This window comes from Bos indicus x Bos taurus, chromosome 15 (genome assembly GCF_003369695.1).
Source record: "Bos indicus x Bos taurus breed Angus x Brahman F1 hybrid chromosome 15, Bos_hybrid_MaternalHap_v2.0, whole genome shotgun sequence".
Classification (NCBI taxonomy): Eukaryota; Metazoa; Chordata; class Mammalia; order Artiodactyla; family Bovidae; genus Bos; species Bos indicus x Bos taurus.
In genome coordinates, this window is record NC_040090.1 from 63,925,126 (window position 1) to 63,937,822 (window position 12,697).

Here is a 12,697-nt window from a genome sequence, read left to right on the forward strand (position 1 = left end):
ATGTCCGACTCTGTGCAACCCTATGGACAGCAGCCCACCAGGCTCCTCTGTCCACTGGATTTTCTAGGCAAGAATACTGGAGTGGGTTGCCATTCAGCTTCCAGCTCAATGCAACTGCTGTTACCATTTCAGTTTTATAAGTATCTCAGTTTGGGGTATCTAGTACCAGCGGCTCACTGACTGGTAGACCCCAATTTAGAGTGGTGTGGCAGAGAGACCACTGGATGTTTGTTGCATCAGGTGTTCCTCGAGATTTGTCAGCCTCACCTGTCTCCAGGGTTTCGGCCTCTTGTTTGGGCCCAACTGATGCTGTAGTACCGACTCTGACTTCATACAGTTGCTGTATGATGTGATGGTGACTCCCTTCATGCCCATGCACATGCCTACTGACTCCCTTGCTGAAGCTTCTCTATGGATGCCGATGATGAGATGCCGTGGGACCCACACAGAACTCAAGGCAAACAGTTGGAATTGCAAGGAAGTTAATGCCTGATGGGATGAACCTCAGCTGACCAGAGATAGGAACCAGTGGTTGAATTTCTCCTTCTTTCTCACTGGGCAGAATGCTCTGAGATACAGTCATTTACACTCCTCTCTGAGGCCTACTCTATAAAATCAAGTGGTTACTTGTGCTTGATACCGAGTGATGCCAGTTCAGTAAAGACCTTGACATAGGCTCTCCCTCCTTCCCTGACTCACTCACCTTCTTTTCACTCCTGTTCTCCTGGTTTTGTCCTACATGGTAAATAGGAGCACATTTACTTCTGCCTCAGCTTCTGCTTTCTGGGAACCCACACTAAGACATTTATTATATCCACTGTTACTTCTTTTATATAAGATGGTATTTTTAATTTGTAGCTAAGCACATCGGAGAAGGAAATGGCACCCCACTCCAATACTCTTGCCTGGAAAATCCCATGGACAGAGGAGCCTGGTGGGCTGCAGTCCATGGGGTCACTAAGAGTTGGACACAACTGAGCAACTTTCCTTTCACTTTTCACTTTCATGCATTGGAGAAGGAAATGGCAACCCACTCCAGTGTTCTTGCCAGGAGAATCCCAGGAACGGGGGAGCCTGGTGGGCTGCCATCTATGGGGTCACACAGAGTCGGACACGACTGAAGCAACTTAGCAGCAGCAGCAGCAGCTAAGCACATGGTTACCCAGAGTAAACACTATAGTATCCAAATTTTCTTGCAGCTACATTTGGTCATTTGACTAAGTTCTGACCAATGAATACAATTATTTATATCAGTTCAGTTCAGTAGCTAAGTTGTGTCTGACTCGTACGACCCCATGGACTACAGTATGCCAGGCCTCCCTGTCCATCACCAACTCCCAGAGCTTGCTCAAACTCACGTCCACTGAGTTGCTGATGCCATCCAACCATCTCATCTTCTGTCCTCCCCTTCTCCCCCTGCCTTCAATCTTTCCCAGCATCAGGGTCTTTTCCAGTGAGTCAGTTCTTCACATCAGGTGGCCAAAGTATTGGTTTCAGCTTCAGCATCAGTCCTTCCAATGAATAGTCAGGACTGATTTCCTTTAGGATTGATATTATTTCCTTTAGGATTGACATTATTATTATACAATATTATATATTATATTACAATACAATATACAATACAATACACAATATTATATATTATTATATGTAATAATATATTACATTTTAATAATACATAATGTATATAATAAGACACACACACACTATGGGAAATGCCTTTAAAATAATGGGAGTGGTTTTTTCCTTTTCTTTACTTTTGCCTCCTGGTTTTAATATAAGTATGATGGCTGGAGCTGAGGCAGCCATATTTTACCATGAGGTGGAAGCCACGTATTGAAGATGGTGGAACATAAAGGTCACAGGGCTGGGGCTGGGGCTCCTGAAGATTGCACAGGTACCACACCAGCTCTAGAATGCCTACCTGGATATCATTTATAAGAGAGAACTTTCTACCTTTCCAAAGTCACTATTATTTTGGGCTTCTGTAACTTTCTGCTGAGCTTAATCTTAGCTCGTCAAGCAAAAAATTGACTTTCCATATAGATAAAATGAAGAAAAAGAAAGAACAAATAGCATCAAGAACAAATAGCATTTATATGCCTTATATGGCAGCATTTGATGCAAAGGCCAATGTTTTTATCCTTACATTATACTTCCTCTCACAAATTTAGATTATATAAGCTAGATGTCCAGTGACCTGAACACCTTTGAGTTACCAGAATGTTGACATTCCAGACTAACATAAAAAAAAAAAACAAAACCACTCCCCCTTCAGAAATCTGGCCTGTCAGTACTTCTCATCAGCATTAATACATGGCATTAATTACAATAGTGTTTACTATGGGTCAGGCCCTGTGCTAAGCTCTCTAGTTAGAAAACTTAAGATATAGCACTCTATATCAGACAAAATAGACCTTAAAATAAAGAATATTACAAGAGATAAGGAAGGACACCACATAATGATCAAGGGATCAATCCAAGAGGAAGACATAGCAATTGTAAATATCTATGCACCCAACATAGGTGCACCTCAGTACATAAGACAAACAGACATAAAAGGAAAAATTGACAGTAACACAATAACGGTAGGAGAATTTAACACCCCACTCACACCAATGGATAGGTCATCAAAACAGAAAATTAATAAGGAAACACAAGTCTTAAATGATACATTAGATGAGATGGATCTCATTGATACCTTAAGGACATTCCATCCAAATGCAGAAGAATACACCTTCTTTTCAAGTGCACATGGAACATTCTCCAAGATAGACCACATCTTGGGTCACAAATAAGACCTCAGTAAATTAAGAAAATTGAAATTGTATCAGGCATCTTTTCCAACCACAATGCTATGAGACTATATATCAATTATAAGGAAATAGCTGTAAAAAACACAAACACATGGAGATTAAACAATATGTTTCTAAATAACCAACGGGTTACTGAGGAAATCAAAAGAGAAATTTAAAAAATTTCTAGAAACAAAAGACATTGAAAACACAACAACTCAAAACCTATGGGATGCAGCAAAAGCAGGTCTAACAGGGAAGATTACAGCAATGCAATCCTACCTCAAGAAACAAGAAAAGCATTGAATAGACAACCTAACTGTTATGAACAACTATATGGCAATAAAATGGATAACCTGGAAGAAATGGACAGATTATTAGAAAAGTTCAATCTTCCAAGACTGAATCAGGAAGAAATAGCAATTATGAACAACCCAATACAAACACTGAAATTGAAGCTGTGATAAAAAAATCTCCCCCAGGACCAGATGGCTTCACAGGAGAATTCTATCAAACATTTAAAGAAGAGTTAATGCCTATCCTTCTAAAACTCTTCCAAAAAATTGCAGAGGAAGGAACACTTCCAAATACATTCTATGAAGCCACCATCACCCTGATACCAAAACCAGACAAAGACAAGACAAAAAAAGAAAACTACAGACTAATATCACTGATGAGCATAGATGCAAAAATCCTCAACAAAATTTTAGCAAACAGAATTCAACAATACATTAGAAAGCTCATATACCATGATCAAGTTGAGTTTATTCCAGGGAATATACGACATAGAGAATAGACTTATGGACATGGGGAGAGGGGAGGAGAGATTGAGATATATGGAAAGAGTAACATGGAAACTTACATTACCATATGTAAAATAGACAGCCAATGGGAATTTACTGTATGTCTCAGGAAACTCAAAGAGGGACCTAGAGGGGTGGGATGGGGAGGGAGATGGGAGGGAGGTTCAAAAGGGAGGGGATATATGTATACCTATGGCTGATTCATGTTGAGGTTTGACAGAAAACAACATTCTGTAAAGCAATTATCCTTCAATTTAAAAATGAATAAATTTTAAAAAAAGAATCTACCTAACCACTCAAATAATCCTATTAAAAATAACTTTTAAAAAATAGCTTCTATGAAGGATTTTTTAAGAGAGATAGAACACTATTCTGGGATTTTAGTTGGGAGATTTACCAGCATCCTAGATTAAGAAAGTGGTAGGTAGCAGAGTTAGAGAGGAAGAGTGGGCTAGAAGACTCTTTTAAGAGATGTTAGTAAGACTTGATGACTGAGAGAATGTAGGGGTTGAATGAATTCAGGATGATGGGTTCAGCTCTGGGCATGTTGAATTTGAGATATTCATGAGTACCAAGTACAGATGCTAAGTAGAAAATAAATATATCAGCCTGGAGCTCAGGGAAGACAGCTTACCTAGAGTACTTTTCAAATTATCTAGAGTACTAGATACTTTTCAAATTATCTACTTTTCAAATTATTAATTTTATAATTACCTGCTGTAACATTGCTCATTCCAGTAGACTGAGTTTCTTAGGGGAAAAGTAGTCTTATTAATCTTGGATTCCCAACACCTAGAACAGAGCTTGCAGCATAGCCAATGCTCAAGACATGTTTGTTCAGTGGCTGAGTGATAGATTAAATGAATGAAAGCATGAATTTCAATTGGTCAAAAAAGGGACATGTTTTTTCATCTCAAGTTGAATCTCCAATATACATTACAGTGGAAACATGATTACAAACCTCAGTTGGTTGCACAGTACTGTGGGTCCAGGTACATAATGTTTTAATAAACTTCTGAAGACCAGCTTCAGAATTGAAACCCCTTCCAAACCATTTCCATGGGGATGGGGAGGGGGGCGTCTTTCAAATTTCAAATTAGTTTACAGCATAACTTTGAACCAAAAGGTCCTTCACTAGGTGGGAATGTCATTCTTTCATGTGAAGAACTTACATAAGGCCCTGTACCTGCACTCTGGAAGCCATCATATTTTCTGTCCACCTGAGGCTCAGCCAGAGCATTGAGTGGTCATTAACTCAATGCTTCAGCACCACGTTGGGCACCCTCTTTTGGAATCAGGTCACTACAATGCCTATGAAGAAGTCTTGAGGGAGGGAACAGAGGCATAACCCCATGACTTGACAGAACTCCAGAGACTAATAACTGGACTAGATCAAGGACTCTAGTGGATTTGCAGGGGGCTTAGAGTTTGTCCCCTTTCTTCACACGCAGCTATCAGTAGCAGTTAGATATTTATCAGCAATACCAACTCTGATTCAGACAGTCCCTCCAATTTTTCTGTAATCATTACCTTATATTGTATATCAGCTGCTTGTGTAAAAAAGTATCCTTACATTCATTTACTAACTTAAATCTCATATTGTGTAAAGCAATTTATAGGACAAGTTGTTTTTTAGTTAAAGTAATGATTGTTGTATCACTCTGTGTTCTTAGGATACAGAACCAATAGGATATACAGAGGTATGTATGAGAGATTTTTTCAAATGGAAATTGGCTCAAATGTAATAACAATGATAAAGAAGACCCATGGTCTGCCACCTGCAAGCTGGAGAGCCAAGAAAGCTAATGTTGTAACTCAACCCGAAGGCCTGGAGACCAGGGGCCTGCTGGTGAAAGGTCCAGGGTCTAAAGGCCTGAGAACCAGGAGCTCTGATGTCCAAGGGCAGGAGAAGATGCATCTCCCGGTCAGAAAGCGAGTGAGATAGAGAGAGAGAAAATTCACCCTTCTTTCACTTTTTTGTTCTCTTTGGACCCCCAATGGATTGGATGATTCACCAACTTTGATGAGTGGATCCTTTCACTCAGTCCATTCAATCAAATGCCAACCTCTTCCAGAAACACCCTCACAGACACACTGAGAAATAATTTTTTACCAGCTACCTAGGCTTCAAGTTAACACATAAAATTAACCATCACAGTTATATTTCAGGAAACAAGTGACAAAGTCACAAAGTAAACAAGTCTACATGACAGCTTTGTCATAATACAATAACTATGCCTAGATATTGTATACCACTAGTGTTGCCAAAAACAATATTTGAGGAATGTCGATGATTTTCTTTCCACTTAATAAATGCATTGTATTGTGCTCAGAGTTGAGCGCATCAAATTGAGAGCAGCAGATGGGTGATAAATAACATTAAACTCAGAGTCAGGAAACCTAGATTTTAGACCTACAATAACTTCGTGGGTAATTTCACTCATTCTTTCAACAAATATTTCTTGGCCACCTTATGATGTGGATACTGTGCTAAGTGCTAGGGCACAAGAGTAAAAAGAAATTGGCATTGTATCTACATTTATAGACTTGTAGTCTAAAGGAGGGGCTTCCCTGGTAGCTCAGCTGGAAAGAATTTGCCTGCAATGCAGGAGACCCTGGTTTGATTCCTGGGTTGGGAAGATCCCAAGGAGAAGGGATAGGCTACCCACTCCAGTATTCTTGGGATTCCCTGGTGGCTCAGCTGGTAAAGAATCTGCCTGCAATGTGGGAGACCTGGGTTAGATCCTTGGGTTGGGAAGATTCCCTAGAGAAGGGATAGGCTACCCACTCTAGTATTCATGGCCTTCCCTGGTAGATCAGATGGTAAAGACTCTGCCTGCAATGCAGGAGACCTGGGTTCAATACCTGGGTTGGGAAGATCTCCTGGAGTAGGTCATGGCAACCCACCCCAGTATTCTTGCCTGGAGAATACCCCTAGACAGAGGAGCTTGGCGGGCTATGGTCCATGGGGTCGCAAAGAGTTAGACACGACTGAGTGACTAAGCACAGCACAGCATAGCACAGTCTAAAGAAGAGGACAGACATCAATTTTGAAAAAATCTATCTGTTAACAATGCTCCTGCTACTAAATACTACATGGAGATTTTAACAGGGTGGTAGGGTGGTCAGTACAGGTTTGATTGTGACTGAGATCTAAAGATAGGAAGGTGTCAACTAGATGAATGGGCAGAAGGAACTGCATAGGCAAATTGCCAGTACCCTGAGAGGGACATCAGGCATGCGTGCTGTGCTAAGTTGTTCAGTTGTGTCTAACTCTTTGCAACCCCATGGACTCTAGGCCACCAGACTCCTCTGTCTATAGGATTCTCCAGGCTAGAATACTGGAGTGGGTTGCCATTTCCTTCCCCAATTGATCGCTTACGAAGGCATTCTTATCTCTCTTTGCTATTCTTTGGAACTCTGCATTCAAATGGATATATCTTTCCTTTTTTCCTTTGCCTTTCACTTCTCTTCTTTTTTCAGCTTTATGTAAGGCCTCCTCAGATAAGCATTTTGCCTTTTTTGCATTTCTTTTTCTTGGGGATGGTCTTGATCACTGCCTCTTATACAATGTCACGAACCTCCATCCATAGTTCTTCAGTCACTCTATCAGATCTAATACCTTGAATCTATTTGTCACTTCCATTGTATAATCGTAAGGGATTTGATTTAGGTCATATCTGAATGGCCTAGTGGTTTTCCCTACTTTCTTCAATTTAAGTCTGAATTTTGCAATAAGGAGTTCATGATCTGAGCCACAGTCAGCTCTCAGTCTTGTTTTTGCTGACTGTATAGAGCTTCTCCATCTTTGGCTGCAAAGAATATAATCAGTCTGATTTCAGTATTGGCCATCTGTTGATGTTCCTGTGTAGAGTCATCTCTTGTGTCCTTGGAAGAGGGTGTTTGCTATGACCAGTGCGTTCTCTTGGCAAAACTCTGTTAGCCTTTGCCCTGCTTCATTTTATACTCTAAGGTCAAACTTACCTATTACGCTAGATATCTCTTGACTTCCTACTTTTCATCCCAGTCCCCTATGATGAAAAGGACATTTGCTTTTGGTGTTAGTTATAGAAGGTCTTGTAGGTCCTCATAGAACTGTTCAACATCAGCTTCTTCAGCATTGGTGGTTGGGCATAGACTTGGATTACTGTTATTTTTAATGGTTTGCCTTGGAAACAAACTGGGGTCATTCTGTCATTTGTGAGATTGAGCCCAAGTACCGCATTTTGGACTCTTTTGTTGACTATGTGGGCTACTCCATTGCTTCTAAGGGATTCTTGCCCACAGTAGTAGATATAATGATCATCTGAATTAAATTCACCCATTCCAGTCCATTTTAGTTCATTGATTCCTAAATTGTCAGTGTTCACTCTTGCCATCTCCTGTTTGACCACTTCCGTTTACCTTGATTCATGGACCTAACATTCCAGGTTCCTATGCAATATTGTTCTTTACAGCATCTGAATTCAGTTTCTCCACCAGACACATCCACAACTGAGCATTGCATCCGCTTTGGCTTAGCCTCTTCATTCCTTCTGGAGCTATTTATCTGCTCTTCTCCAGTAGCATATGGACACCTATGAACCTGTGGAGTTCATGTTTCAGTGTCATATCTTTTTGCCTTTTCATACCATGGTGGCTCAGATGTTAAAGATTCTGCCTGCAATGCAGGAGATCTGGGTTTGATCCCTGGGTTGGGATGATTCCCTGGAGGAAGGCATAGCAACCCACTCCAGTATTCTTGCCTGGAGAATCCCTATAGACAGAGGAGCCTGGTCAGCTACAGTCCACAGGTTTGCAAAGAGTCGGATATGACTGAGTGACTAAGCATGCACTGTTCATGGGGTTCTCAAGGCAAGAATGCTGAAGTACATCATGCGAAATGCCAGGCAGGATGAAGCACAAGCTGGAATTAAGATTGCCAGGAGAGATACCAACAACCTCAGATATGCAGATGATACCATTTTAATGGCATAAAGTGAAAAGGAACTAAAGAACGTCTTGCTGAAGGTGAAAGAGAAGAGTGAAAAAGCTAGCTTAAAACTGGACATTCAAAAAATGAAGATCATAAAAAAAATTTTTTTTTTAAATGAAGATCATGGCATTTGGTCCCTTCACTTCACGGCAAATAGATGTGGAAACAATGGAAGCAGTGACAGACTTTATTTTTGGGCTCCAAAATCACTGCTGATGGTGACTGCAGCCACGAAATTAAAAGAGGTTTACTCCTTGGAAGAGAAGCTATGACAAACCTAGACAGCATATTAAAAAGCAGAGACATCACTCTGCCAACAAAAGTTTATACAGTCAAAGTTGTGGTTTTTCACCCCAGTAGTCATGTATAGATGTGAGAGTTGGACAATAAAGAAGGCTGAGCTTCAAAGAATTGATGCTTTCAAACTGTGGTGCTGGAAAAGACTTTTGAAAGGCACTTTGACAGCAAGGAGATTAAACCAATCAGTCCTAAAGGATACCAACCCTGAATATTCATTGGAAGGACTGATGTTGCAGCTGAAACTCGAATACTTTGGTTACCTGATGTGAAGAACTGAGTCATTAGAAAATACCCTGATGCTGGGAAAGACTGAAGTCAGGAAGAGAAGCGGATGACAGAAGACGAGATGGTTGGATGGTATCACTGACTCAATGGACTAGAATTTGAGCAAACTCAGGGAGATAGTGAAGGACAGGGAAGCGTGTTGTTCTGTAGTTTATGGGGTCTCAGAGAGTCAGACATGACTTAGTGAAGCAAGGAAAGTCTAACCACATACGAAGTTTAATAGATCACAAACTAGTGGATATTTGAGTCAAAAATTATGAAATATCACGTTAAGTGACCCTTTAAGTAAATGCTTTATGTTGTAAAATAGTTAATTCTAGAAATTACACTTTGTTATGTATATATGCATGCATGCTCAGCTGTGTCTTCTTGCATCCCTATAGACTATAACCCATGGGAATTTTCAGGCAAGAATACTGGAGTGGTTTGTTATTTCCTTCCCCAGAGGATCTTCCCAACTCAATGATAGAACTTGAGTCTCCTGCATCTCCTGCATAGGCAGGCAGATTCTTTACCACTGTGTCACCTGGGAGTCAAATATTTTATATGTGAATCAGAGTCAAAGTTGAAGAATTTTAGAACTTGAAAACTTACAGATGGTCCGTCTAATCCACCTCCCATGTTTAGTAGATGAGAAAGCTGAGTCTATTTTAAAAAAAGAAAAAAGATGTTCTTAGAGTCTCATACAATTAGCAGCAGGAAGCCACTGTTGATAGGATGGATGGCCATCTCACCATAATACCGGGGAGGAAATTACTGCTCTTTGAGCTCCTCTTCTAGTTCTGAAAAACTACAATGTCTTAAAACAATCTCTGGGACATGCCCAAAAGGTATATGTAATGTTCTCCCTCTTTTAACATTGTTTGCAGGTAAATTACAGTCTAGTCCATTTGATCTTTCAGGGTTACCTAGCAACTTGTTGGTAAGAACTGGGAATAAAGCCAATTTATTACTTACCTCTGAAATGTTATTGTTGTTTATCATGAATTAAATTGGCTTTACTATCTAACCAGAGAGGATTAAGCAATAACTTTTACCTTGTCATTGTTGAAGACTACCTGCTCATATCACATTATGAAGTGTGTACTTATGTAATTTAATCTTAGATAGAGAGAGAATAAAGATATGAAAATACCTGCGGTTTCTTGACTCTTAGTTTAGGCACATTGGACATCAAACCTCTATTGACTGTACTGAAATTTTATAGCTTATATCAGCAGTTAAATTTGTATGGCTTACTAGACATACAAAGAGATGATAAGATAGTTTTATTTATCTTGCCTGTTTTTACTGAGGTCTATTATATTGGTGAACACATTTTGAATATGTACTTGAATGTGTAAGATAGTGTGAATAGCATGAAATATCACAGTTACAACAGAAGACTCTCATTCATTTTTTTTTTCTACGTATAGGTTTTAAAAATAGTGACTTTGCTGAAGCTTTTTAAAATTGCGAATAAAAATTTTTGATGGAAAAAATGTTTTAGTTTGTTATGTTGCTTCAGATAAACTTAATTCTAATATTGTTGTATTAAGTTCAGTTCAGTTGCTCAGTAGTGTCTGACTCTTTGAGACCCCATGGACTGCACCAATCCAGGCCTCCCTGTCCATCACCAAGTCCCAGAGCTTGCTCAAACTTATGTATATTGAGTCTGTGACGCCATCTAACCATCTCATCCTCTGTTGTCCCCTTCTCCTCCTGCCTTCAATCTTTCCCTGCATTAAGGTCTTTTTTAATGGTCAGGTCTTTGTATCAGGTGGCCAAAGTATTGGAGCTTCAGCTTCAGTATCAGTTCTTCCAATGAATATAGGACTGATTTCCTTTAGAATTGACTGGTTTGATCTCCTTGCTGTCCAAGGGACTCTCAAGAGTCTTCTCCAACACCTCAGTTCAAAGCATCAATTATTCAGCGCTCAGCTTTCTTTATAGTCCCACTCTCACATCCATATGTGACTACTGGAAAAACAAAAATTTTGACTATATGGACCTTTGTTGGCAAAGTAATGTCTCTGCTTTTTAACTACTGTCTACTTTTGTCATAACTGTCCTTCCAAGGAGCAAGGGTCTTTTGATTTCATGGCTGTAGTCACCATCCACAGTTATTTTGAAAAATAAAGTCTGTTATAGTTTCCATTGTTTCCTCATCTATTTGCCATGAAGTGATGGGACCAGATGCAATGATCTTAGTCTATTGAATGTTCAGTTTGAAACCAGCTGTTTCACTCTCCTCTTTCACTATCATCAAGAGGCTCCTTAGTTCCACGTCACATTGGGCCGTAAGGGTGGTGTCGTCTGGATATCTGAGGTTATTGATATTTCTCTCCAGCAACCTGGCCCAGCATTTGGCATGTTGTACTCTGCACAGAAGTTAAATAGGCATGGTGACAATAGACAGCCTTGACGTACTCCTTTCCCAATTTGGAACCGGTCTGTTGTTCCACTGTTCCATGTCTGGTTCTAACTGTTGCTTCTTGACCTGCATACAGATTTCTCAGGAGGCAGGTAAGTGGTCTGGTATTCCCAACTCTTTAAGAATTTTCCAGTTTGTTGTGATCCACAGAATCAAAGACTTTAGTGTAGTCAAGGAAGCAGAAGTAGATGATTTTCTGGAATTTTCTTGCTTTTTCTATGATCTAATAGATATTGGCACTTTGATCTCTGGTTCACTCTGTTTTCTAAATCCAACTTGAACATCTGGAAGTTCTTGGTTCACATACTGCTGAAGAAGCCTCGCTTGGAGAATTTTGAGCATTACTTTGCTAGTATGTGAGATAAATGTAATTGTGCAGTAGTTTGAACATTCCTTGGCCTTGCCTTTCTTTGGGATTGGAATGAAAACTGACCTTTTCCAATCCTGTGGCTACTCCTGAGTTTTCCAAATTTGCTGGCATACTGAGTGCAGCACTTTCACAGCATCATCTTTTAAGATTTGAAACAGCTCAGCTTCACTAGCTTTGTTCGTAGTGATGCTTCTTAAGGTCCACTTGACTTTGCACTCCAGGATGTCTGGCTCTAGGTGAGTGATCACACCATCATGGTTATCTGGGTCATGAAGATGTTTTTTTGTATAGTTCTTCTGTGTATTTTTGCCACCTCTTCTTAATAGCTTCTGCTTCTGTTAGGTCCATACCATTTCTGTCTTTTATTGTGCCCATCTTTGCATGAAATGTTCCCTTGGTATGTCTAATTTTATTGAAACGCTCTCTAGTCTTTCCCATTCTATATTTTTCCTCTATTTCTTTGCATTGATCGTTTAGGAAGGCTTTCTATCTCTCCTTGCTAGTCTTTGGAAGTCTGCACTCAGATGGATATATCTTTTATTTTCTCCTTTGCCTTTTGCTTCTCTTCTTTTCTCAGCTATTTGTAAGGCCTCCTCAGACAACCACTTTGCCTTTTTGTATTTCTTTTTCTTCAGGGTGGTTTTGGAAAAGCCTCCTGAACAACATTACGAACCTCCATCCGTAGTTCTTCAGGCATTGAATCAGATCTAATCCCTTGAATCGTTTGTCACTTCCACTGTATAATCATAAGGGATT